At 48.1% G+C, this 14325-nt stretch overlaps 1 long non-coding RNA gene across 1 annotated transcript; it reads left to right on the forward strand.

Annotated features, from left to right (window-relative positions):
- The first annotated feature begins 9 nt into the window (after positions 1-9).
- Positions 10-5056, forward strand: LOC113179381 (uncharacterized). Its single transcript, XR_003300340.2, has 3 exons — positions 10-563; positions 2677-2791; positions 4686-5056. It is a non-coding gene; the product is annotated as an uncharacterized LOC113179381 (long non-coding RNA).
- The last annotated feature ends 9269 nt before the right edge of the window (positions 5057-14325 follow it).

A 14325-nucleotide genomic window follows, 5' to 3' on the forward strand; every position in this document is an offset into this window, starting at 1 on the left:
TGCCGGAGCCAGGCTTTACCACCCCAAGCGACGGCCTCAAGGACCTCGGAAGGAGGACACGTGAGCTACTATGTCATGTTGCTTTAAAGCACCCGCCCAAGATGCTATGAAGAGCTCATTTTTCGCCTCTCGGAGATTGTAAGTGCTGCGCCCCTCCGAACGCGCTTAAGACAAGTGTCCATTTAAAAGAACACGAGTCACTCGGAATCACAGCCGTAGAGTGGAGAGACCTAGATTCGATTCTCAGTTCTCGCCTGATTCGCTGTGTGACCTCAGGAAAAACGCCTCTGCTCCGTGGGCCAGTTTCCCCATTGGTAATACGAGGGAGTGTGACGCTGCATGTCCTCAGGACCCTTCAGTCTTTGAGAAGCTATCAAATTGTCTGAAAGAAGGAGAAGGCAATACTGGGGCCCGGCCACCAGAGGCCGTCCGTACTCAGTTTCTGCGGTCCAAAGTGCCAGGCTGGTGTTAAGACCTTTCCTCTACCTGGCTTCCCAGCCTGCAGTTGACCTCATCAGCTGGATTGCAAGATTCAAGAACCTTCTATCACCTCTCCTGTGTAGGTCAGTTTGTCCAGATTCCAATATTGATTAGAGTCTGGTCAGGCCATCGGGTTTTTTACTGCATCTAGAGACCCGAGGGACTGTATATCCCTGGATCTACAAACCAGAGCTAGGTTCATTCAGTTAACTCAGAAACTATCACCTGGGTGAGATGGCTTGTAGAGGAGCTTGTCTCTTTTAGACCTGGAAAGTCTGAGAACAGACATAAGAAACAGGCATATGTTTAATCCCATTTTAACTGTGGTTCAGCACAGAATTTGTTCCTTTGCATGGGAAATACTCAGACTAATTTATTTTAGATACTATGCAATCCTTAAAATAAGTGATCCCAACAATTCATGATTGTAAGACAGGAGAATTATAAGTTTGGAGCCTTCGTGAGCAACTTAGGGAGACTCTGTCCCAAAATAAAAAATAAAAAGGGCTGGTGATATAATTCAGTGGTAGAGTGCCCCTGGATTCAATCCTCAGTACCAGGGGGGGCAGAAGAAATCAGATATAGTTGTTCATAGGCACACCGCTGTTCAAAGGACAATTTTCAGGTCTTGCCACCAACAATCTCATCTTTATTGACCTCTTGTCTGCCACCATAATGTTTAGTGGAGAGAAGTTAAGAAAAAAAAATTGAATAATACAGAAAATCTATCCTTTAAACTCAAAAGTTCTTTTACTGGCTGGGCATGAGGGCTTGCACCTGTAATCCCACTGGCTCAGAAAGCCAAGGCAGGAGGATGATGGGTTCAAAGCCAACCTCAGCAACTTAGCAAGATGCTAAGCAACTCAATGAGACCTTGTCTCTCAATAAAATACAAGAAAGGGCATGGGATGTGGCTTTAGTGGTTGAGTGCCCCTGAGTTCAATCCCCAGTACAAAAAAAAAAAAAAATTCCTTTATTGTTGGGTTGCATTTTTGGTTTGGGGTTTATTTCATTTGAATTTTTGTTTGTTTCTGTTTTTGTCAGTTATAATTATGAAACACCCCTGGTCCACAGGAGCTTGTAATTTAGAAAATTGAATTTAGAAGAGCTCCTTTGTAAAATAGTTTTCAAATGTCAGTTTTGCTCAACATGAGAGTCATTGGCAGATTTTACTCCTGATCTTTCCAGATTCCACTGTCTTCTGTATCCCAACCCACCAGGGAAGAGGAGCAGGGGACACCCAACCTGACTAAACAGGTCCTATGCCTCCATGCCACCTCAATTAGATTGGAGTCCAGTTCTAACCGGACCTTCCATGCTGTGGCAGAGCTCAATATTGGAGTAGCAAATAATGTTGGGGGGAACCACCACATTGGAGGGCTGAAAGGGAAGCTTCATTTTCAAGCCCCCCATCGCTAGCAGGGAGGTGTCTGTCCTGGTACAAAGCCCACAGACAGGTCGCCTGCAAGAATCTCTCATCCTGTCATGACTTCCCATACCTCTGCCCAAGGGCCAAAGCCATCATAAGGTGGGACCGAGAAAGAAGTGGGAAAGACGAGGATCACTCCCTATCCTAAAACTTAGCCCAGCCAAGCCGGCATCTGGAAAGCCCCATGAGTGCTATCAGTCTGCCTAGTATTTGATGATGGACTAGGTTGGAAATTCTAAGGAGGGTAACACAGTGCTTGAACCAAGGTTGGGCAGGTCTGGGGATGAGTTCAAGCCCTGCCACCTCCAGGCTTGGTGAGCTAGCAGGAGTGACAACACCTCTCCCAGCCTCTGTGTTCTCAATAACTACAATAATATATCCACCATGGTGGGGGAGGGAGATCCTGTGAACTATTTTTCATGTCACAGCTTGATGTTGAGTTGTAATTGAATATGAAGGTATGATTTTCATACTTCTCTGCTCCAAAGACCTGGCCAACACCTCTCTGTCTCTACTCCTGCTACTTTCCTCCAGCTCCCTCTGCTCCAGTGATATTGGTCTTCTTGCTATTCCTTGAACAAAAATTGTGTCAGCCATGCTCTGTTTTCATGACTTTGCCCTGCTGTTGGCCCAGTGTCTGCTCAGTTTGACCCATCACATCCAGCAGGACTTTGTTCAAATATCACCTTCTGGGTATAGCCTTTCCTGACCACTGTACTTAAACTGTCAACCCTCCCCTTCCCTTTCTCTGCTTTATTTTCCTCCAGTACCTTATCATCATCTGACGCTGAACTTGTTTGGTTATTGTCTTCTACCTATGAATGTCAGCTCCAGGGGACAGACGTGACTGTGTTGCAACACCCAGCACAAGACCCACACAAAGTGAGGGTGAATAAATAAATAAATATTTGCTGAATAAATAGACAAATCATTACAATATTTCTCATGAATTGTGATGGGCAGGACTGGTTCTCAACTGGAGAAAAGGGCAGGGTTTAGGTTTATCAGGTCCTGCTCTCAGGACCATGAGCTTGGGACCATGAGTGGGGCACAGATAGAAAAGGAAGAGCGCTTTGTGTGTAGGTTACACACTTCACAGAGGGCTTGTAATATACAGAATAGAAGTGTGAGGAACAGGGGCAAACTGGTGCAGTCTGGAGTAAGGCTGGCTTGTTAGGCCACAAATGTAGGAATATTCCTGAGGATTGGTGTCAGGGAGCCATGTTGTTCCATCCTAGGGTTGAAATGAGCCAAGAGATTCTGGGGGTATGACCCAAGGTACAGCTGTTGTGAAAGTGACCTCTGCATGGTGCCCTCCCTGGGAGTCCACAGAAGTTCATTTGTACATTCTATGAAATTGGTGTGGTTGGCTTTCTCTAAAGGCACACAACATCCCAGAGTGAGGAGAGGTCCAATGGGGCCATAAACCTTCAGTCTCACTCAGCTCTCCTCTATCCAATAGCAGTGGCCATTTTGATAAAATAAAAGTCCTTGCTGATAGGGACATTGGGGAGTCTCTCTGGATAGCATCTAGCTTAGGCCTGTCCTTCTACATGGTAAAGAGTGGGTGGCTTGACTGGAGCTGCCTGCAACTCCTGGACCAGTTTTTAGGAACTGTGTGAACACAGAGCTCGTCAGTAGCCACTCAAGTCAGATGGGGAAGCCTCAGGTTGCCTAGTCCTTCTACCACATCTTATGAGTCTGGCCCATGTTCTCCTTCCTGTACCTCTGAGGAGTCCAGCTAGAGATGCCAGGTCTCTTTCACAATGCCCTGGAGAGGGGAGGGAGTGAAGGCAGCCCATCTGGGATATGAGAACAAATTCCACAAAACTCAAGCCTCCTGCCTTACCTTGGCCCTGCACACATGGGTTGAGAGCAGAGTGTAAAAATATATAAACTCAAAGCTAAGGACTTGCAGGAAATAAGCAGATGGAGCTTCAAAGCAGTAGTTTGCAGCCCTGGATGCTATTCAGAACCTTTGCAGGGGGAGGTAGGACATTGCTGTTTTTAAAATCTTTCCCAGGCGAATCCAGTGGACAGCCAAACAGAGAACCATGACTCTAGACCAAAACAATCCTCTGGGATAATATAAATATTTATTTGCACTGTCCAATATGGTTGCCACTGGTCACATGTGATTATAGGACACTTGAAATGTGTCTAGTATAGCTGAGGAATTGAACTTTTCATTTTGTTTCATCTTAATTGATTTAAATGTAGGTATGGCTAATGGATACTATATTGGCTAGTATAGTTCAGAATCCGGTCTGGCTCTGTGGTGTTTGGCAAGTCACTGAGCCTCTTAAATTTCAGTCTTCTGGTGAAGACACAAGGAGCTACAGCAACTTTTTATTCCTGTACCCACTGCCCCGCTGAGGGGAGTTTGGAGACACTAGCTTAACCCCAGGGACCTCAGGCAAGACACAAGGATATCAGCCACAGCTCCTTGGGGCCATCAGGGCTTTGCTGGCTGTCCCCAGAACATTTGGGGTGGGACAATAAGGCCAGAAAAGTTCCTTCCTACACGGAACCTTGAATTGTAATGCAGAGAACAATCCTGAAGCCAGGCTGTGAGCAGTAAACTAACTGACAGCTTCCATTAACTGCAGTTAGTGTACACCAAGTGTGCATGAAGTCTTAATCACAACCCAGGAGTGGTGTAGCGTTATGCCCATTTTAAAGTTGGAGAAACTGAGGCACAGAATTAGTAAGTGAGGAACCAGGATTAGAATCCATCTGTCTGCAAGCCTGAACCCCTTAATCCTAATGCATCCAGGGAGAAGGACTAAGAAGCCGGAAGCCATTCAGGCCCTCAAGACTTGACCCTGCAGCAGAGATGGAGGCCAAGACTGGACCAAAGTAGCTAATCCCACATTAGAAAATCCTTTGTTTTCTGTTGAGAGCCACAGTTTAGTTGGATTGACGCCTGGCATTTTGCTAGAGGGAATGGTTGAACGGTGACCCTGCTCCGGGACTAGGGCAGCTCTGGGATTAGGGCGGATCCTGTTGGGATTAGAGAGGATCCTGCTGCCTTGGGAGCCCCCTACTTTGGAGTTCCTGTTGAGTTCTCCTCGTGTGTGGGGGTTCTGGGAGAATTGGCATGCGGAGGCCAGTGGAGGGAGTGTGTTCCCGGGAAGTGTGTGTAGAGTGCTGGTGAGAGTTCGGGAATAAAGAGTTACTGTTTGAACCTACAAGACTTTGTGGCGGCTCGGTTATTTTGTGCCCAGCCAGACTGTGGCAGTTTTCTCACATTTTATCATGAACAATCAAAAAGTTTAGCATATATTCCACATTTTAGTATTCTCTTTAAATATCAAATTGATGTTTAAATGATGGGCCAGTGAACTCCAAGTTGAGCTGATACCTAGAACGTTGCCCCAATTTATGCTCTTGTGGTGTCGTGTCCTCCTTACCACCATCTATCTGATAAGAAGCAGAGCCATAGAAGAGTCACTCAGCAGGTCACTAAATGGGATGAGTCTGCCGGTCCCAGGCCCACAGCAGGTCTAGGGTGCAGGGTTTCCTGAGTCCATAGAGGAGCTGGTTTAAATCCCAATTTCAAGGCCTGAGTCTGATTCTGTGGTGGGGGTGACCAGGAACCTGCATTTGTAAGAAGCCCTCAGCATTATTATGATGTGGTCGGCCCAGTATTTTACTCAGAAAGGACAGCCCTGGGCCAGGCGTGGTGGCACATGCCTGTAATCCCAGCAGCTCAGGAGGCTGAGGTAGGAGAATTAGGAGTTCAAAGCCAGCCTCAGCAATTTAGAAAGACCCTGTCTCTATATAAAATATAAAATGGGCTGGGGATATAGCTCAGGGGTTAAGCACCCCTGGGTTCAATCCCTGTTACCTAAATAAATAAATGGACAACCCCAAGGAGCAAGGGTACTCTCACCAGACACACAGATTAGATGAGTCCCAGCTCTGTCCTTCCCTTGCTCTTAGATCCCATCTCAGGCCTCAGTTTTCTTATCTGTAAAATACTAAGCTTCCTACAGTGACCCTGATGAGCTTACAGAATGTCCTGTGTCAGAAACCAAAGTCAGGAAGGAATGGGAGTGAGGTAGGTCCTCCCCAACCTTCCCTTTACTGGCCCTGAGCAGTAGAGGGTAGTAGAGTAACCCTAGTGGGCAGCTGAGAGGAAGGAGGTTTAGCTTGGTCCTGTCTAATTGCCAGATATGTAGGAGACTTTCTGTCTCCTCCGATGAGTGTAGTCAGGGGAAAAGCATATGCCAACTTCCTTTGTCCGCCTCTTCCACACACACTGTCCTTCTTACTGTCCCTTTGATAAGCCACACTTAGGCCTTCCTTAGGGCCTTGGTGCCAGCTGTTCCCCCGTTCTCTTTGCCAGATCTTTACAATGATCTGGCCAGCTTACCCCCGATCATTGCTTTGCAGGTTTATGGTCTTTCAGGCCACGGCCTGAACACCACCTCCTCAGAGTCACCTCCTATGACCCTACTCCAGTGCATCTACAGGCCTGCATCCATCTCACTGCTTATATGTGCGGGGTTTTCCTCCATTTCTCCCTTTGACTATAAGCTCCCTAAGAGTAAGTACCATACCCTGCTGGTCACCAGTGGGTACTGGAGCACATCTCTGGCCTGATGTGGAAGAAGTCCACTCAGACTTGTCTGAAAAATCAATCCCTGGAATCACGGGGCCTGAGGAGCATACAGAATTCCTTCCCACCATCTCCAATTATACTTGTACTCTGGGTGTGGCTTCCTGTGGGGTCCAGAGTAGGCAGTTCAATTCCACAGATGTTTGTGGGATGCAGCCACATCCCTAGACCTGTCCTGGAATCCATACACTTATAGAGCAGCAGGTGTGTACCAGCCCCTGTGTCTGAGAAAGTCAGTGACTTAGACTTAACTCAGTGTCTGCTCCAGGGAAGGCAGACAGGGAAAGGGCTGCCAAACAGGTTGAGTTCAGTAAGTGTCCTCACAGGGTTCAAGCTCAGCATGGTGGCAGGGAGGCCTCTGTTGCTAGGATGGGGGACCTGAGGAAGATGAGAAGCATTGAAGGGTGTTGAAGGGCAATAGGTATTCCATAGCAACATGGGCACCCCAGACCCATGTGTATGATCAGGAGCACATCTGTGTGCTCAGGAGTATGTACATGGGTGCATACATGTGTCTGTGAGTATGTCTGCACGTGCATGTGTGTCTGGAGACGTGGCCATGTCTGTGTTTCCGTGGCTGAGCTTCTGTGTTTGTGTATGTGTTTGGTTTTATCTGTGTGTACACCTGCAGCTCTGTGCGTCATGGTTGTGTCTGAGTGCTTGCGTGTCCATGTGGGTGCATGTGCCTATGTGAGACATTGCATTGGCCCAAGCCTATGTATCCTCCAGATTCTGATTTCCTCCAGAATCTGACCTGGAGAAGAATTCAAGGGTCAATTCGTTTATTTGGGGGGTTGTTTTAGGAAATACCAGGAGAAAGTAGGAAAGTGATATAGGGAAGAGAAAGAAGTAATAAGTGTGTTACCAAGAAACCACTTGGTAACACATATATTATTACCACTGTGGGTGATCAGGGGCATTCTACCAGAGGAGTGAAGGAATCAAGTTTATTCACCCATTCTCAGCAGTCATGGTTGGAGCCTGACATTTCCAGCTTGCCCTACACCCCGAACTTAGGGCTCCTGGGGCAAAGAAAGGACTCAGGCACAGGATATCCAGTAGTGACAGCTGGAATTCAGGCTTGTGTAAGCAAAAATAGCAAGGGGAAGGGAACCAGGAAAAGCAGGTACACTGTGCATCCATATTTATGTGTACTGGTGTCCTGTCATGCCTCAGGAACAAAAAGACTCCAGTGACTCTGGAGAGTCATAGGAACTCTGTGTAAACTTCTACTAATTCAAGGAAAGGTCAGCCCAACATTGGACACACTCTGGCCTTGCCCTTTCTTCCTCCCTAACCAGGCTGGCTCAAGATCAGTCAAATTATGTCAGCCCTGAGTTACATTTCACCAAATTGATCTGTACCTGTTTTGCCCTGGGGCTAGAATGGATGCTAGGAGTCAAAGTCCCTTGAATTCGGGGAGATAAGGAAGGCCCTACTGTGGAGAAGGCGCAAGGCTTAGAATCTGGGCCTCCTCTATCTCCACCTTGTGGCCCTCAGGAGCCTGAACAGTAGTCAAGGAGGCCCCCGATGCCATGCAGGGGAGTCTGACCTCTGCCTTATAGGCAGTAGGGGGTGTTGGGAGTTGAGTGTGCCAGTGAAGGGCACAGTCCCCACCCCCATCTAGAGGATGGCTCTATGAGCAGGGCTTGTGGCCAAGCTGTTGGGGCAAAGGGGGAAGGTACTGGCCAGAGCACTCAGAGGTTATTAAGATGTGTAGAACTGAGTAGTTTATGTAAAACCTCCAAGGTGGCAAGTGACTAGCCTAGGGCTAAGAGCCATGTGCTGGGGTAACACTGGCCAGGGGCTACCCCTCTTTGGGTAGGGTTGGCATCCAGCTACTATTCTCAGCAAGGTTCAGGAACTATGGAACTGGGCTGAGGACAAGGGACTAAGGGGAGAGAAGGGGAACTTTCAGATCTCATGGTCAGGATCTAATGGCCACCAAGTAAACAGGAGTGGAGGAAGCTATGGAGAAAGTATGAGAATAAATTGAGCACAAGGAGCAGATAAGGCAACCTTACAGGGCTGGGGTAATACAGGAGGAGTCTAAGTGCCTCAGGGAGGTATCCTGAAGTCCAGCAGGGGGGAGGGGAGAGGTGGGTGCAAGGCTTGGGCCAGGGAGTGAGGAGTGGCAAAAGAGGGCAAGCCACAGGGAGATTGTGACAGCATTTATAAATGTAGAAAGGGCAGTGCCTGGCCATAGGAACCAGAATTCCCAAACGGATAATTGGGAGTGGCATCAAGTACTGAAGTCACTATGAGGTCTTAATGGATGGTGGGGGTACTCCTGAATCCTGCTGGAGAAGACAAGGAGAGAGATGGAATTGGGGGAAGCCAGGAACATGAGGATGTCTAGAGGAACTAACAAGGAAAGAATGGGGTGCCCTTTGGGGCAAGGGGGTAGGTCAAGGGATGGAACCAACAGAGAAGGTGACAGGCCATGGGTGTCTGTCTGTAGGGGAAAGGCTGAGCCCACAGGCTTGGAGTTATGCCATGCTGGGCTCCAGTCCCATGTGTAATGTCAACCTACCTCTGTGGGCAAGGGTTTAAGCTCCTAAGCCTCATATAAGATAGAGAACCTAACAGAAGCCAGGCATATTAGTTCCTACAGCTACTATAATAAAGACTACAAATTATATGGCTTAAAACAATATAAATTCATTCTCTCACAGTTTTGGAGGCTAGAGGTCAAAGAGCAAGGTGTCAGCAGGGCCATTCTCAAATGACCCTGTGTTGTCCTTTCCTGCTTCGAGTAGCTCTAGGAGCTCTGAAGCTTGTGGTGGTATCACTCCAACCTCATAAATAAGAAGAGCAAGTTGGGTATGGTGGTGCATGCCTGTAATCCCAGTGGCTCTGGAGGCTGAGGCAGGAGGATTATGAACTCAAAGCCAGTCTCAGCAAAAGCGAGGTGCTAAGCAACTCAGTGAAATTCTGTCTCTAAATAAAATATAAAATAGGACTGGGATGTGGCTCAGTGGTCGAGTGCCCCTGAGTTCAATCCCTAATACCAAAACCAAAATAAACAAAAACCAACAACAAAAATATGAGCAGATGAGAAAGCTCAGGCTGGCCAAATTTCCATGTATGTGCCTACGTATTTACACGTACACACATATGAGTGCCCAGGCAGATACACGTGCATGGGAAGCAAAGAACCACTCATGAAGTTACACCCAAGAGGGCTGGGACAGGTGACTCAGGGACCTCAGCCTGCAGCCTCTTGCCTGGCACAACCAGGTTCAGAATATAATGTCAGCTTCCTGGGCAGAAGGGCCAGCAAAATCAAAGCTTTGCTCATTGGAAAATTCCTTGGTAATCTTAAGCAAGGCCAACACTGACATCATGTGCAAATTCAAAGACAGCCCTCCACACCCAAGGCTATTCAACTCCACATCTTTGGCACGATGGGGGAAGACTGTGGAGCGTAGCCAACACAGCCACTTGGGGGTCAGGGATCAGACACAGAATCATGTAGTTCCTGGGACCCTAGTCATGATTATGGGCAGCCATTCCCACAGACAGAGAAACATGTCATAGGAATCTCTCACTTCTGTCTCAGTAACTCCTATACATCTGGAAATCAGAAAGACCTCCTCAGCTTCCCACTGGGGTCACCCCCAGGCCAGGCCAGGCTAGCAAAGGGAAGGTTTGAGAGGACAGGCCTGGCCCCAGTTCCTCCCCCATTCAGAACTTTCTGGTTTTTGCCATAGGATACCCTGTGAACTCCTCAGTGTCACTGTGGGAAGCTGGGTGAAGTGAGTTTATCAGTACTGCCATGACCTCTGAGCATGCATTAGGAACATGAAGTGCTAGAATGCAAGTCAATACTGATAAGGTTCATGGAGTGGTGACAGAGCCCAGAGGGCCAATCCCCACTACCCCAAACTAGTCATCTTGCTCCCTCCTCATATGCTCCTAGGCCTCAGGACCTGGTGTGAGACCAGGAAGCCCATAATTGCTTCCTTATGTGTGATGGCCCCACATGTTCAGGCCAGGTTGGACTGAGAGGACTGAGCTTCAGCCCTGCTGAACCCCTCAGAGCTGCTCCAGGCTCCACCCATCTAATAGAACCCCAGCAACTCCCCAAGTGAGGTGCCAAGCCCTGCATTCGGATGGTGCTGTCAACACCATGGCACAGCCCTGGGCTCCTGGAGTTGACAGAGATTAAGAGAGGTAACAGGATTCAGGTATGCAGAAAGAGATTGGGAGCAAGCTAGGGAGAAGGAGGGGGCAACTTGGAAGAAGTTTCCAAGAAGAGCCTCTTGGAAGAGCAGAGGGACAAGAATGGGGGACAGGGGATGGGAAGGGAAAGATTGCCCACCAAGATGTGGGGTGCAAACATTATAGACAGAAGGGACAGCAGTAGCAAAGCCTGAAGTAGGGTTTTGCTGGGTGAATTTAATGGAAATGGATTTTGGAGCTGTCAATGAGAGATGTGGGCCTTGCAGACTCCTGTAAGGACTTGGCTTCTAGAAAGGAGCCACAGGAATTCTTTGAGCAAAGGAGAAACTCCATGCAGTTTGAGGTCTTAGAGAGATCACTGTGGCTACTCTGAGATAAGATTAATGGTTTCTCAAGTGTGCTCTGGACAGCAGCATCTGAGAAGTTGTTCAAACATAGGTCCTCAGTTGCCTGCTGATTCAGGAATCATGGCAGGGGGTGGGTAGCACACAGAGATTGTATCATAAAGAGCCCTCCAGGGAGGGCAAGGGTGGCTCAAGCAGTTTGGCTCAAGTTCATCTATTTCTTAGGTTTTTTTTTTTTTTTTTCCTTTTGTGGTATTGGGGATGGAAGCCAAGGTCTCTGAATGCTAGGCAAGTGCTCTGCCACTGAGTTACATCACTAGCCCTCAAGTGCTTCTGGAAAACTCTGAACCTACCACAGGCTCTGAGGAGAACAGGTCGTACGGTCAACTGTGTGTGGAAACAAGGCACACTTAGTTAGCTCGCCAACCCACAACTCTGAATGCTTCTGGCACACACAGCCTGTTAAAGGCTCCTGCCAAAATCCACAAAAATGAAACCACTTAACCTATGTTCAGTCCAGGTAAATTATATAATACATTTTCTTAACTTTTTTTTTTAATTTTTTTTTAATCACAGAACACCCTAGAACACTGTATAAACATCTGGCCACATTGAAAAGTGCCAATTCAGTGTGTTTGGTTTATTGGTTTATTTTCTCAAGCTCCCATGCTGCATCTAGCGTAGAGTGACCACTCAACAACTGCCCTTTGAAAAATGTACAAATCTCTCCATGATGACCCTAATCAGACCTGGGTGATTTACAAACCAATTGACCTTTCCCCAAGATCTGGGAGGGTCTTGGCTACAGTTTTTCATGCATTGACTCCCTGGGCTGCCCTGGGAGCCTGGAGGCTTGGGAGAATCCAAGAACAAGAAGGGGAAGATGAAAGGCCACCAACTCGGCCTTTCCAAAACAATGACTATCTGTGGTGCTCAGATTGCCCTCTTGGCCTGAGCTCATGGCCAAGTCACAAGGCATCTTCTCAGAAGATTTTTTTGGCCAAGAACCATCCTCTGGGCCTAAATGATGTGTTATTTATAGAAGGATTCTGTGGATCCCAGGTCATCAGTTCAGGCCAGCCCCCTGCCTTCAAGTTGGGCAGCCATTCTTCTGGCCCTTGCAGACAGCCAAGCATCAGACCTGCCTCAGGGCCCTTTGGGGCCTTAAGGATGGCCTGGCTTTCCTTTGCTCTCAAGGAAACCTCACCAGGGCCCATTGATTAACAAGAGGCTTCTAACCAAGAGGTTTCAATAGAGACTGAGGTGCAAAATAGTCCAAGAAATGCCAGAGTCTCCATGGGCACTAGAGACCCCTGAAAAACCAGGTCCATGTTCCCACTGGCAGATAGAGAAACTAAGGCCCAGAAAGGAGAAGGAGTTGTTATGGTCACAAAGCTTGACTGTAATGTCACTGAGTTCATACTTTGGTCAATCTAGAAGTTTTCAGGGGTGTACAGGGACGTCAAGACAGCACTGAGCGGGATGACCACAGAGGAGGCAAACAGAGAAAGGGACAGTCATTGAGAAAGACTCAGAGGGGTGTTGGGTTCTGAGATAAAGATTTGCTACCTGCTCTGTAGTCTATCCCACAACCTCTACCCCTGACTTCAACATGAGTGCAGGTACAGCTAGGGCATGGTGCCACGTCCTAGGGTGCTAGGCAACCCTTGACAGGTGACATAGTAGGGCTGAGGGGTTAACAGTATAATCCTGTGACCAAGCATGTCTCACTCACGTGTGTGTGATACCATATATGATATCCCAATCATATATAGACAGGCACACTGTGACTGTCCTTGTGTGATGGTATCACAGCCCTGGGGGCACACTGTGGCTATACTTGTGTGTCACCTGTAGCAATGCGGCTTTGCAGCTACCTGTGGCTGTTGGTATCTGTGTTGCTGTCCTTATGACCAGAGAGTTGGGCATGTAGTTACGTGTGAGGTGGTGTTTGTGACTCTGCACACCTGTGGCCCTGGGACTATGTATGTATTTAAAAGGGACCAAAACATCTCTTGGTATTTTTGTGTACCTACAAATCCGACAAATAAGCTGCAGTGCAGAAAATTAGTCCTGAGAACTTTCAGATGCGAGTTGTCACTTAAGTCTTCTTAAGATGCAGACAAGCTTTAGAAAAGTGATCCCTTCTACCACATAACTATGGGCATCTTCTGATGTGCTGGCCAAAAGAAGGTGCAAGAGAAGGACGCAGAGGGGTGTTGGGTTCCAAGATAAAGATTTGCTACCTGCTCTGTAGTCTATCCCACAACCTCTGCCCCAGCTCAGCTCCAAGGGGTTTCAGTTGACTCCTGGCCACTACACACAGTATCCTGACCAGGTTTGGGATAAGAAATAGACTGTCCCAGGGCAAGTGCAGAGAGAGATGTTGAAGATGATGGTGGGGACACTTTGGAGGGTCCAAGTCAGCTTATATATATGTGTATGGGTCGTGATATGGTGGCAGGGTGGCAGGACCTGGCCACTCACACATCTTTCCCAGGGCAGACTCCCAAAGGTGCCCAAGCAATGGTGTACCCAGTAAACAACCTTGCTCAGGTTCCCCTCTCCAGGCCCCTTGGTGAACTGTCATCAGCTTCTAGCTTCCCACACTTGCATCTGTGCTGACACAACCTACCCACAAACTGCCCCATCTCTGGGGCCCAAAGACTCATCCATAGACACTCATTCACACACAGTCCACCACTAATCCTCATTTATCCTCCCACTCCACTCATTCATGCATTCACTCATTCAGTCATCAAATACCCATTGAGCACCTGTAATGGGCCAGCAACCTGTTGACCTTCTCCAGTTTTTCCAAGTTAGAGCAAAGAAGGCACAGTCCCAAGGGACCCTTAGTGCGGGCAGTTCAGCAAAGAGGAACCTGGGGCTGAGTGGGCTGGTGGCCGTTAGCTAAGGGGAAGCAAAGAGCTGGTGTCATAACTAGGCCAGTGCATTAAGCCAGACGGGTTCTGGAAATTGGGTAAACGTGTGGCTTCCCCACCCTCCCATGTATTCCAGGCTGGGTCTGGCACAGTCACCCTGTTTGGGGCCCAGGGTCTGCTTCATCTGAAGTTGAGTCCCAAGGCTTTAAAGCTGTCCTCTCATTCCAAATCCCATACTACAAAGTTCATCTCTCAGTTGGCTCTCAGGTTTGCCTAGGTTGGGCCCAAATTGCCTTTTTATGAGAGGCACCTCATGTCCCCTTCCCACCATCCATCTATACCAGACTTCATGACTTCCAAGGGCAAGGGGGGCTATGG

This window comes from Urocitellus parryii, chromosome 2 (assembly GCF_045843805.1).
Source record: "Urocitellus parryii isolate mUroPar1 chromosome 2, mUroPar1.hap1, whole genome shotgun sequence".
NCBI lineage: Eukaryota > Metazoa > Chordata > Mammalia > Rodentia > Sciuridae > Urocitellus > Urocitellus parryii.